Below are 10,543 nucleotides of genomic sequence, written 5' to 3'. Positions count from 1 at the left end.
AAGAGGCAACAAAGTGTCATAAATGTCCTGTGAGCTTACATTATTGTCTCTAGCACATGACAGCAAGGGCTGAATAGAATTTTCCACAAACACTACATCCCGTGAAACCAGAATACACTTTGTTTGTGAATGATACAACCTGTAACCTTTGCTTTGAGCACTATAACCAACAAAAATACCTTATTATCCAATTTTCTACGTTGTGTTTGTGGCACCAAAGCATATGCCAAACAACCAAAAACACGCATGTGCTCAATAGAAGGATGATGACACACCTCAAGGAGTCTCATGGTATTGACATAGAGATTCCAAAGCGTCCTGGAGGGCTGCCCTTCCACAAAGAGGCAGAGAGAAGAGATAATTTTTTGCCTAATCTTGAGGTTAAGGCTTGGAAGAAAGCAACCATGAAAAGGTTCGCCGATAAAGATTGGAAGTTCATGAAAAACTGCAAGCAATATCAATGCCTCATGCGCATTTGAGCATTACAAGCATGGAAGGAGCTTGGTGGACAGTACAAGGAGATGGATCAAGCTTCCTTTGTTGAAGAGTTTATCAGTGGGAGAATAAAGCAATACATGGCGGACAAGGCTCGCCGGCTTGGACAAATTCAAAAGAGAATTGAAGAAGTTTATGGTGCACATGTGAGTGTCCTACTCTGTTGCTGCTTTGCCTCATCACACTAAGCATGCATGTGTAATCACTTTTTTCCTTAATGCTATGCGTGTAGTTAGAATAGATTTCACGATATCCCTCCATGGCTTGAGGCTGCCTTGGATGACATTGATGAGGAGGATCCCTTCGAGTTTGCTCCAAAGGGTGAGGAGGATCATGATAAAAGTGTAGAGAAGACTTTCGAAGCTATTGATACAAGAGGAGTCTTTGGGAAGCATCAATCTTGATGAGGTTTGTGGGAGGTGCTTCTACATTTGTGTCTCTTCTGAGAGGAGGGTTCATGACATGCTTGTTCACAAGATGTCTTGTTTATTTCATTTAAATAATGACATGCATGATACCTTTTAGGACCATGTACGTACTTCTCCATCCCAGAAGAAGCTACCAATTTGGAGATGAAAGAATTCCAACGAGACTATTGATGTAGGATCACTTGATGACTGCTCTTATATGGACCTTGAGTTCTATGTCTCAAATGGACACTTGCACTTGGAAAAGGCGGGGAACGAAATCTGCGCTTTGTCTCCGACACGGAGCAACTGAGCACTTTACAGGTATGATTTAGATAGAGACATTTTTAGATTTTTTGGCTTTGTTGTGCATGACAATCATTACATTGATGGCTGTGACCTATTTGCACTAGATTCTCTTCGCATATACCCATCAAATTCATCTCCATTCAATATGGCATACACGTGGACATGGATGATGAGGTGTTGCGGTTCATACTACTTAATGAAGCCTCAACAAAGACAATGAATTTGTTTACAATGTAATCTTTTGATGTTGATCCTTTCTTGTGTTTCTTTATAAAAGTACACGGATTTAGAAGCATAACTTGTGTTTCTTAATAGGTGGATGGAGCACACTATATAGCACCACCGGATGTGCTAAGTCGAGTTATGTTTGTCGATTCCATGTGGGTTTTAGTGGAAGAAGCAAGTTTAGGCAAGCATGATGGCATACATGTTATGCAAAACTTCTTTGGGGAGAAGTATATAAGCCATTGTGTGCTAACCATTTTTCCGATTGTTATAAGGTCATGCAATGTTACATCTCCCTAATTTGAGGAATGCCCTAAAATTTTCCTTCTTGTCTTTGCCGCAGAAAGCATTGGACTTTATGTGTGATGTACCTTTCCACACATATGAAGATAACGGGTCTAGGTGGAAGAAAGCACCAACTTCTCTTTTATGATTCGCTTGGTTGTAGTGCTCCGATGGATGTTATACCTTTCTTGCACAGGTACTAGCATAATTATTGTGTATTTGGATTTTGCATGTCAGTTATGTCTTGCACTCTTACATATGATTCATGTAGGGGTATGGAGGCGCTGGGCCATGGAGCAAGGAATCCAGCAGCAGTGAAATGTGCATTGCTTGAGCCATCTAGCGAGTTTGAGATTAAAGTGCTACAAGTATGATTTAGGTGTGCTTTTGTGGCTGCTTAAAAAGTGGATGTCCCTGATCATGTCATGGATTTGATGCAGGGCCCGCATCAGCCGAATGGGATTGACTGTGGGTTCTATGTCATGGCGGCCATTAGATATATAATATCCTCTTGCCTTGGAGAGAAGATTAAGGAATGGGTATGGTGCCATAACTCCTATGTGCTTGTCTAGTTGGTGGGTCTCTTTTATGTGCTCTTGTGACGACTACTTATGTGTTTCAGGTTAGAAAGAAATGGTTTAACCATGATGACATATTGATGCTGAGGAAAAATCTCCATGAATGGTGTCCTGAGGTTGTGGCAAAAGACTAAGTTTACTATTTTGTTGGCATTGCCTTGGTATAGGCAAGTTACTTATGAGGCAAAATCTCCGTAGATGTTGTCTTGAAGTTGACTAGCACTCTATGTAAACGGTGTTATGAAATTGGGACATGGCAATGTGATATTACTATTACCCAATTTTGCTTGAGTCTTTGCTCGACTCTTTACCCAATCTATGTAAATTTTATCTCGTGAAAAATTGGGACATGACATGTGATATTACCTAATCTATGTAAACGACATTATGGTATGACACTTAAGTCCCTTTTCACGTTTATTGTGAGCTCAAGTTTGTATAATTATTATGGCGAGGTTTAGGGTGTAACCAACAGGTTTATGGCAAGTGGTATGCATGAGGCTGCTACCTCTTATGTGTGGTGAATTGTCGATGAGGTTATTTCTGATTTATGGCATTATGGGGTTGAAGTTTGAATGATGTCATAGGTTAAATGGCTCACTTGGTTGTTTAAGGGTGTATTTTTTGGAATTGCTGTTGGGTTTATGGCGAGGTCCAAGTTGTTTGTGTTCGTTCAATTAACGCAAGGTTATGGTAGTTTTGGTTTATATGGCTCGGTCCAGGTAGGTTTAATGTGAAGTCCATTGTTTATGGAAGGTCCATGTTTAATGTGAGTGTCTATATCCAATTGAGTTTTATGGCAGTCCAGGTTTAATCCCAGCTCGGTCCACATGGGTTCAGGTTTTATGGCAATGTCGAGGTTTAAAGCACCAGGTTTATGGCTGTCGGCATGTTGTATTGCGAGATTGGTCAAAGTTTTATGGCGAGGTTCAAGTTTTATGGTTGGGGTTTAATGCGACTCCATGTCTATGAATCTGTTTATGGCAGTCAGATTTATTGTGAGCTCGGTCCATGCTTATGTTCAGGTTTATTGCAAACTCGGTTCAGGTTTTATGGCGAGTTTGAGTCCATGTTTATGTCTGAGCTAGGTCTATCTATATATAGTCCATGTCTTATGCCAGTCTAGGTTTATGGCACGGTCCATGTTTAGTGTTAGTGCGAGCTCGGTCCGAGCATATATGTTCCAGATTTATGGCTCGGTCTTGGTTGGTAGTCCAGGTTTATTACAAGCTCTCATATATGGCGAGGTTTTAATGTGAGTCCATGTCTTATGGCAGTCCAAGTTTATGGCCGCCTTCCATGTTTATATCTGGTTATTATGGCAGTCCAGGTTTAGTGTTAGTGCGAGCTCGGTTGGTATGGCCATATGGATTTATGTTGCATGTGGAGGTTTTAATGTGAGTCCATATGGGTTTTATGGCGGTTTATTTGCAAGCTCGGTCCTAGATGTTTATGTTCCATATATGGCGAGTCCAGGTTTAATGCAAATCCAGGTTTAGTGTTAATGGGTTTATGTTCCATGTCGAGGTTTTAATGCGAGTCCATGTAGAGGTTTTATGGAGGTCTATTTGCGAGCCATGGATGTATTATAGCAGTCCAGGTTTAGTGTTAGTGCGAGCTCGGTCCATGTTTTTTATGGCAGTCCAGGTTTAGTGTGAGGTGCGGCACTAGCTCTTAGTATGTATGGTGTTGCTGGTGGGGATAGTAATGAAGGATACATATGAATAATATATGAGGTGTTCGAGCATGTGTAATTAATAATCCCATGTCGAGGTTTTAATGTGAGTCCATATGGGTTTTATAGCGGTTTATTTGCGAGCTCAGTCCATGGATGTTTATGTTCCCATATATGGCGAGTCCAGGCCAAGGTTTTAATGCGAGTCCATGTCTTATGGAAGTCCAGGTTTAGTGTTAGTGCCAGCTCTATCCATGTCCATGTTTATATATGTTCCAGGTCGAGGTTCGAGCATGTTTTTTATGGCAGTCCAGGTTTAGTGTGAGGTGCCTATGATGTTGCTGGTGGTGATGGTAATATAAAGGATACATATGAATAATATATGAGGTGTTCGAGCATGTGTACAATTGTCACTTTAGCTAATTAATAATTAATAGATTGATTGTAAAGAAATAATGGTGGAACAAAAAAATGAGAGACGCATCGATTGTGAGCGTCAAACTAATTGGCGATAGAGAGTTGACCCAAATTTATAAATTTTCTTTGAATTGCTTTGAATTTGCAAACCATTTCCATTCCATGTTATTATGTCTAGGTACCTAGATATGATAGTCCAGGTTATGCTCGGCCCATATTTATGTTCAGGTCAAGGTTTATTGTGAGGTGTTTATTGGACGTCCAGGTTTTATGGCTTGGGTCCAACTGGGTTTTTATGGCATTCCAGGTATAATTATGGCAAATTATGCGAGTCCAGGTACATTTGAAGTATGCATTTCAAGAAACAACAATAAAACCTCAACCATGGTTGATTGTATGCATAAACCTGCTCTTGAGGACCAAGGGTATATAAACAAGCAACAACAATAAAACTCAGTCATGGATGGTTGATTGTATCCATAAACTTGCTCTCAATCCATAAACTCTCAAGGACCTTGTATATAAACAAGCAACAACAATAAAATTCAGTCATGCATGGTTGATTGTATCCATACTCGAGGACCTTGTATATAAACAAGCAACAACAATAAAACTCAATCATGCATGGTTGATTGTATCCATAAACCTGCTCTTAATCCATAAACTCTCGAGGACCTTGTATATAAACAAGCAACAATAATAAAACTCAGTCATGGATGGTTGATTGTATCCATAAACCTACTCTCAATCCATAAACTCTTGAGGACCTTGTATATAAACAAGCAACAACAATGCATAAACTTGAGAAGGGGCTCGCTCACAGCCCAACACAAATTCTTGTAGCAAAAATAAAAACCAGTTGAGAAGAAACAAGACCACCATGATCGCCCGCCCACAAACAAGGCCGGTTTGTATATACATGCTGCAATGACTACTCAAAATGCCTACATGACTAATGCACAACACTCCCATATACACATAGTGCTTGCATGTTTGACAAGCCTCCTCCTGGATGGCTGATCCTGCAAATTGTATAAACCCACCCAATGGAAATGCATAAACTTGACGAGGGGCTTGAGTGCTCACAGCCCAGCACAAACTCTTGTAGCAGAAATCAATGAGAAGAAACAAGACCACCGTGATCACCCGCACACAAACAAGGCCGGTTTGTATATACATGTTGCAACGACTACTCAAAATGCCTACATGGCTAATGCACAACACTCCCATATATACTGGTTATGCTTGCATGTCTGACAAGCCTCCTCTTGGCTGGCTGACTGATCCTACAATAATGGCGGATGTAAAGGCCCTACTTGTTCATACACAACAAAACGTTCAGAGTCCTCTATTGACATACACACAACGAACTTGTTTAGGAAAAGTAGATGATATAAAAATGCAAGGAGAAAATGATTAATGCTCACCTAGCTCTTGCTTCTTCTTGAAGAACTCCAATAGAGTACCTCTCATCCAGATTCCACTCCTTGAATCACCAACAAGTGCATGCAATAGGTCAAGCATCAACATATTTATCCTTGAATCCAGTGAAGTGTACTTAATGTACTGTCATTATCTCTCCACGAGATTTGTAGTGTCCACATTGCCATGGGGAAATAAGCGCCCAAACTTTGGCCAACACTCACGCCATATACATGACTTTGAGCACCATCCGTTGGATACATAACGTTGAATATTTTCATGCTCGGAGTAGTCCAATAAGAGTTTCTGAGAGCAAGATTCGAAATCATCCTCACACTTTGAATACATAAGGTTGCACATCGTAGAATATACTTGATCTCGCAAGTCTTTTGGCACTTGGGGCAAAAGATTCTCTACCCAAGCCTTCTTGGCATGAAACCAACAGAGCAGGACATGGCATGCAACTTGCACTCGACACCCTCTTTTGTCTTGAGCCCAGCAAGCATCATCATCCCTAATGGCTCTCAAGACAGCATTCAGCTCTTGAGGACACTTATCTATTATAATTGCATTCGGTCGAATGCTACCCATCCTTGAAAATATCACGCGGATCGTCAATTCAAGGGCAATGCTCTCCTGACATGTCCCATGGTCACATGTGCACATCATCAACCACACAGGCAATCCGATCCCAGCTTGATTAGGCAAAATGGCTACATATAATGGCAACCCATACACATTTGTCTTGAACGTGTTGTCCACAGCCCATGCGTTATGTCGTGAGAAGCGAATACACATCTCCAGCATCCAACTATCTTGAATGATGATAACAAAAGGCTTCTGGATGTCTTGCAATGCATTTGGATTGTATGGCTGGACATATGCAACCTTTCAAAAGCAACAAGCATCTACATAAGGATGCAAGGACAACATATAAAAGTGAAAATGAAACTATTGCTATAAAAGAAGCTACCTTCCCATCAGATTGTAACTTCAAAGCCTCCATATACATCCCCGACCAATCATTTTCTGATGCTCGACCTAGAAAAAATATCTTAGGTCAAGAAAATGCTATATAGGTTGAGAGCATAAGCAATGAAAAGTACTACCTTGAAGTCGCAAGCTATATGTGAGCTGTCGGACCTCCTTTGGGATCATGACGTCACGCAATCTACTGGAGGCACTTGTTGCATGTGGAAGTTTTTTTTTGAGACGGACATTTTGGAAACGTGGCGAGATGTACCCACATCAAAGTAATCTTCCATGCAACGGTGAAGCACTCATGGATGAACCGGTAGATAGTATAAGTCAAAGCCAAGATCCAGGAACATGGCCGTGATGCTGGGCATGGAGAGTAATACTGACTTCGTCGACTTCTTCTTTGAATTGCACTCATGCCTTGAAAAGACAACCACACTTCTTTGTTTTTCTCTCTCTGCGCTTGTCTCCTCCACAATGACTTCTTGAACCACCACAATGACAAACGTAGATGTCCTCTACCTTACCAAAACTTACTTGGGCTGATCTTATCTTGACAAGTCTCACCTTATGCTTAAGTGCAATACTCTCTAGCGCACCATTCACATGGGCTTTATCTGTTAAAATTTTCACAGTTGGGTTATTCTATCAGCATTCAACTTTCCTTCAACCTTATTTGACATAAGAAATTGGGGAGGGAGTTTTGACATAAGCAATTGGGGAGGGAGTGTTGGACCATTGCTGCACACTTTGCAAGATCTAATCACGTTTCTGATAAAGGAAATAGGTATGCCATGCTTTCTCACATCTATACACCATTTCGATTTGACAATATCAATACTTTTTGACATGCCGAGGTGAGCCCCTTGCGGATCAATGTGACATTCTTCTATGATAGCTGCCCATTGCTCAGTTGGTGCAATTGCCAGGAGAGGCATCTTCAAGAAGAGCTTGGTTGATCCATCATGTTTGGGTCCTCGAATACATAGATCGTCCTTCATCCTGTTCCATCTCTTTATGTCATGGACACCTACTTCTCAAAGTGTAGCTAAACTTGGGTTGCAAATCCCCTTCATATCTTGAAGCATTAGGTCGTAGCTTGCTCGATCAAAACTAAAGAAATGGTGAGATGCAAGGATGGATTAGGAGACAGGATCCTAGGTTTGACCATGTGGATTGAGTCCCCATTTGAGGCCCCACATGGTTGCTTTTGAGGGAATTGGGCTCCAGATTCTGGATGGTCGGCACTGCTTGAGTTACCTTCATTCAGTCAACCAGTATCAAAACCCAACGAATCCTCAAAATCTTGGCTTGAATCTGATTCAGATTCGCTACTCACCTCTATACCCTCATTCAAATCAGGTATAGGCCCATCCATTTTACTCTTCATGGCTTCTACTTCCTGCTAGTTATCCTTCATGGCTTCTTCTTCCTGCCAGGTCACATTGAGATCGAAGCTATAAGCATCTTTGATCCTCTCTTTTCCTTGCATTCCTCCTCTTCCACCCAACCTGCATTCAGGTCCATCCTCTCCCCCTTTCTTGCCAGTTAACCTCCAACACCACCCAAAAACAGAATTTGAATTCTCCTGCATGCCCGTCAATTTCCCACGAGCCAGCGTGGATCCCTTTCACCCTTTTGACCCCGCCACATGGCCCCGGCTATCCGGGTTTAGTTTTTTGCTGAGGTGGACCGCCAGGCGGGCATGCCTGTCCGGGTTTAGTTTTCAAATGCGGACACTCCAGATCCCCTCGATAGCCGTGCACCCATTTCTCATCCCTTGATCCCATTGATATCCCCCATTAAAGGCTGGGTGTTACTTAGTCCTGAGGCTACCCCTCCTCATCTAGGTGTCATAATCCCCCGAGAAATCCATAGATCAATTTTTTACTACATTGCCAAATTTTTTAAAGCTAACTTCTGCGTTGTTTTTTCAAGTACCATAAGTCATATATTGCCAAAAATTTTAAATCTAACTTTTGTCTTGGTTTTTTAAGTACCATAAGTCATAAAACGTCTCCAAATCCACAACTTTAGAACCAAAAATTATACCATTGATATCTTCAAGGTAGCCAACTTGGCTAGCAAAACCAAATCCTATACGGAATCTACCATACCACAAATAGTATGCCAATCTAGTCAAGTTATCCTTATGCTAAAACACTACAACATCAAAGGTAACCCCATTACCACACTAGTAGCTTAGTAAGAGCTTCTTTTTTAGAAAAAACAAGAGTAACACCATAGTATGGAGTCAACAAACAATCAATCACCCCTTGGTGTTTAGTAGTACAAAACCACCATCTACTTTTGAAGGGTAAAGTACACCACCCTAAATTTTTAAACCCACCAGTTTTACGGCAACATAAAGCATGGACAGAGAGTGTTCCGTAGAAACAAAAGAATACAGGGCCATGATGGCTAGTACAAAAATAGCCTTAACCATGACCCAAAACATCATTAATGTAGTATTTTTATCAAGGTAGAAGGTGTAAAAACAAGTGAGACAATAATCGATGGTGCAATCCCATGTTAGAGAGATGACGTGGACAAATTGCTAATCCAAACGATATATGGATGTAACCACCATTAACCACTAAGTTCAAGCATGCTTTGCAAAGTATTGCAAAAAAAATAAACTTTTAACAAACCTTAGATGTGTCCTTGTGTTCCATCATCGCCATTGAAACACAGCAAACAATTGTTCAAGAACTCAAAAGAGCTCTCTTTTTATGCAGTCATACACATTAAAAAAAGTGCCAAGGCTAAGTGAGGGGTAAATTCTCACCTGGTTTATAAATATCGATTTTGGTACATGGTTTGAGGAGTAATATTCACAACAACTCGTGACCTATCATGAGAGAATTATCTAGCGGTAGCCACCACATTAACTCAAGGCGGGGGGGGGGGGGGTGTGGTGTTGTGGTGGTGGTGTGTGTGTGTGTGTGTGTGTGTGTGTGTGTGTGTGTGTGTGTGTGTGTGTGTGTGTGTGTGTGAGAGAGAGAGAGAGAGAGAGAGAGAGAGAGAGAGAATGTTTGTGAGACGAGTGTGGCTACATAAAAGGATACTACACAGAGAGTGGGGGAGAAGGACTTATTGCATGGTTTTCTTCCCAAGGAGGAGAAAAAATTCCACACCCCCTAAGAGGGGAATTTTATGAGGACTAAAATCCCAAGGCCAACTACCAATTTAAGGAGAACATCCCACAATAGGAGTGGACATTCCTACTAATTGAAGTGTCTGGATAAAACCAGGAAATAGTACTTGTGTTTCTTGAAAAAATGGGGATGTGATTCAGTCCTTTAGGTAAATTTTTTTGGACTGTGTTATCTTTAAATAAATCAAGCTCACAAGTGTAGACATGCTTGCCATAAATATCAAAATCTTTACAAAAAGAGACATATTTATCATGAGCACATTTCAGAGCAATGTTGTGTTGTAAATGTAAGGGGTTCACCATTCAATAACCCCTTATATAATGTGTGTTCACGGGGTATTAAAAAATGAATAAAATGACCCCCTATTTTAGGATTTTTTATTGAATATAAAACCCCCTTATTTTAATGTATCTCTGTTAAATTGCCTAAAATTCTGTAAGGTTTCCAGTTTCCGAAACCTTAAAAATTGTACAAAGCTTGCAAAACTTAATAGAAAACACTATTGAAGGATTCCAAACACTATTAATTTTGGTATTTTTGGAATCATAAGCAGAGCTTTACTATGTTTAGTAATTTTCAGAATCTGAATCCGAT

General features: G+C 40.7%; 2 pseudogenes; one reads left to right on the top strand and one right to left on the bottom strand.

The window, feature by feature from the left end:
- Positions 1-467: 467 nt before the first annotated feature.
- On the top strand, positions 468-2,433 carry LOC147461643 (uncharacterized; annotated as a pseudogene).
- A 3,197-nt stretch (positions 2,434-5,630) lies between these two features.
- LOC147461642 (uncharacterized) lies at positions 5,631-8,318 on the bottom strand (annotated as a pseudogene).
- Positions 8,319-10,543: the final 2,225 nt, after the last annotated feature.

The sequence above is a fragment of the Adiantum capillus-veneris genome, chromosome 3 (assembly GCF_014529385.1).
Source record: "Adiantum capillus-veneris isolate H3 chromosome 3, ASM1452938v2, whole genome shotgun sequence".
In the NCBI taxonomy this organism is placed as follows: domain Eukaryota; kingdom Viridiplantae; phylum Streptophyta; class Polypodiopsida; order Polypodiales; family Pteridaceae; genus Adiantum; species Adiantum capillus-veneris.
The sequence above is the reverse complement of the archived record's forward strand: the minus strand, read 5'-3'. Positions and strand labels throughout refer to the sequence as shown.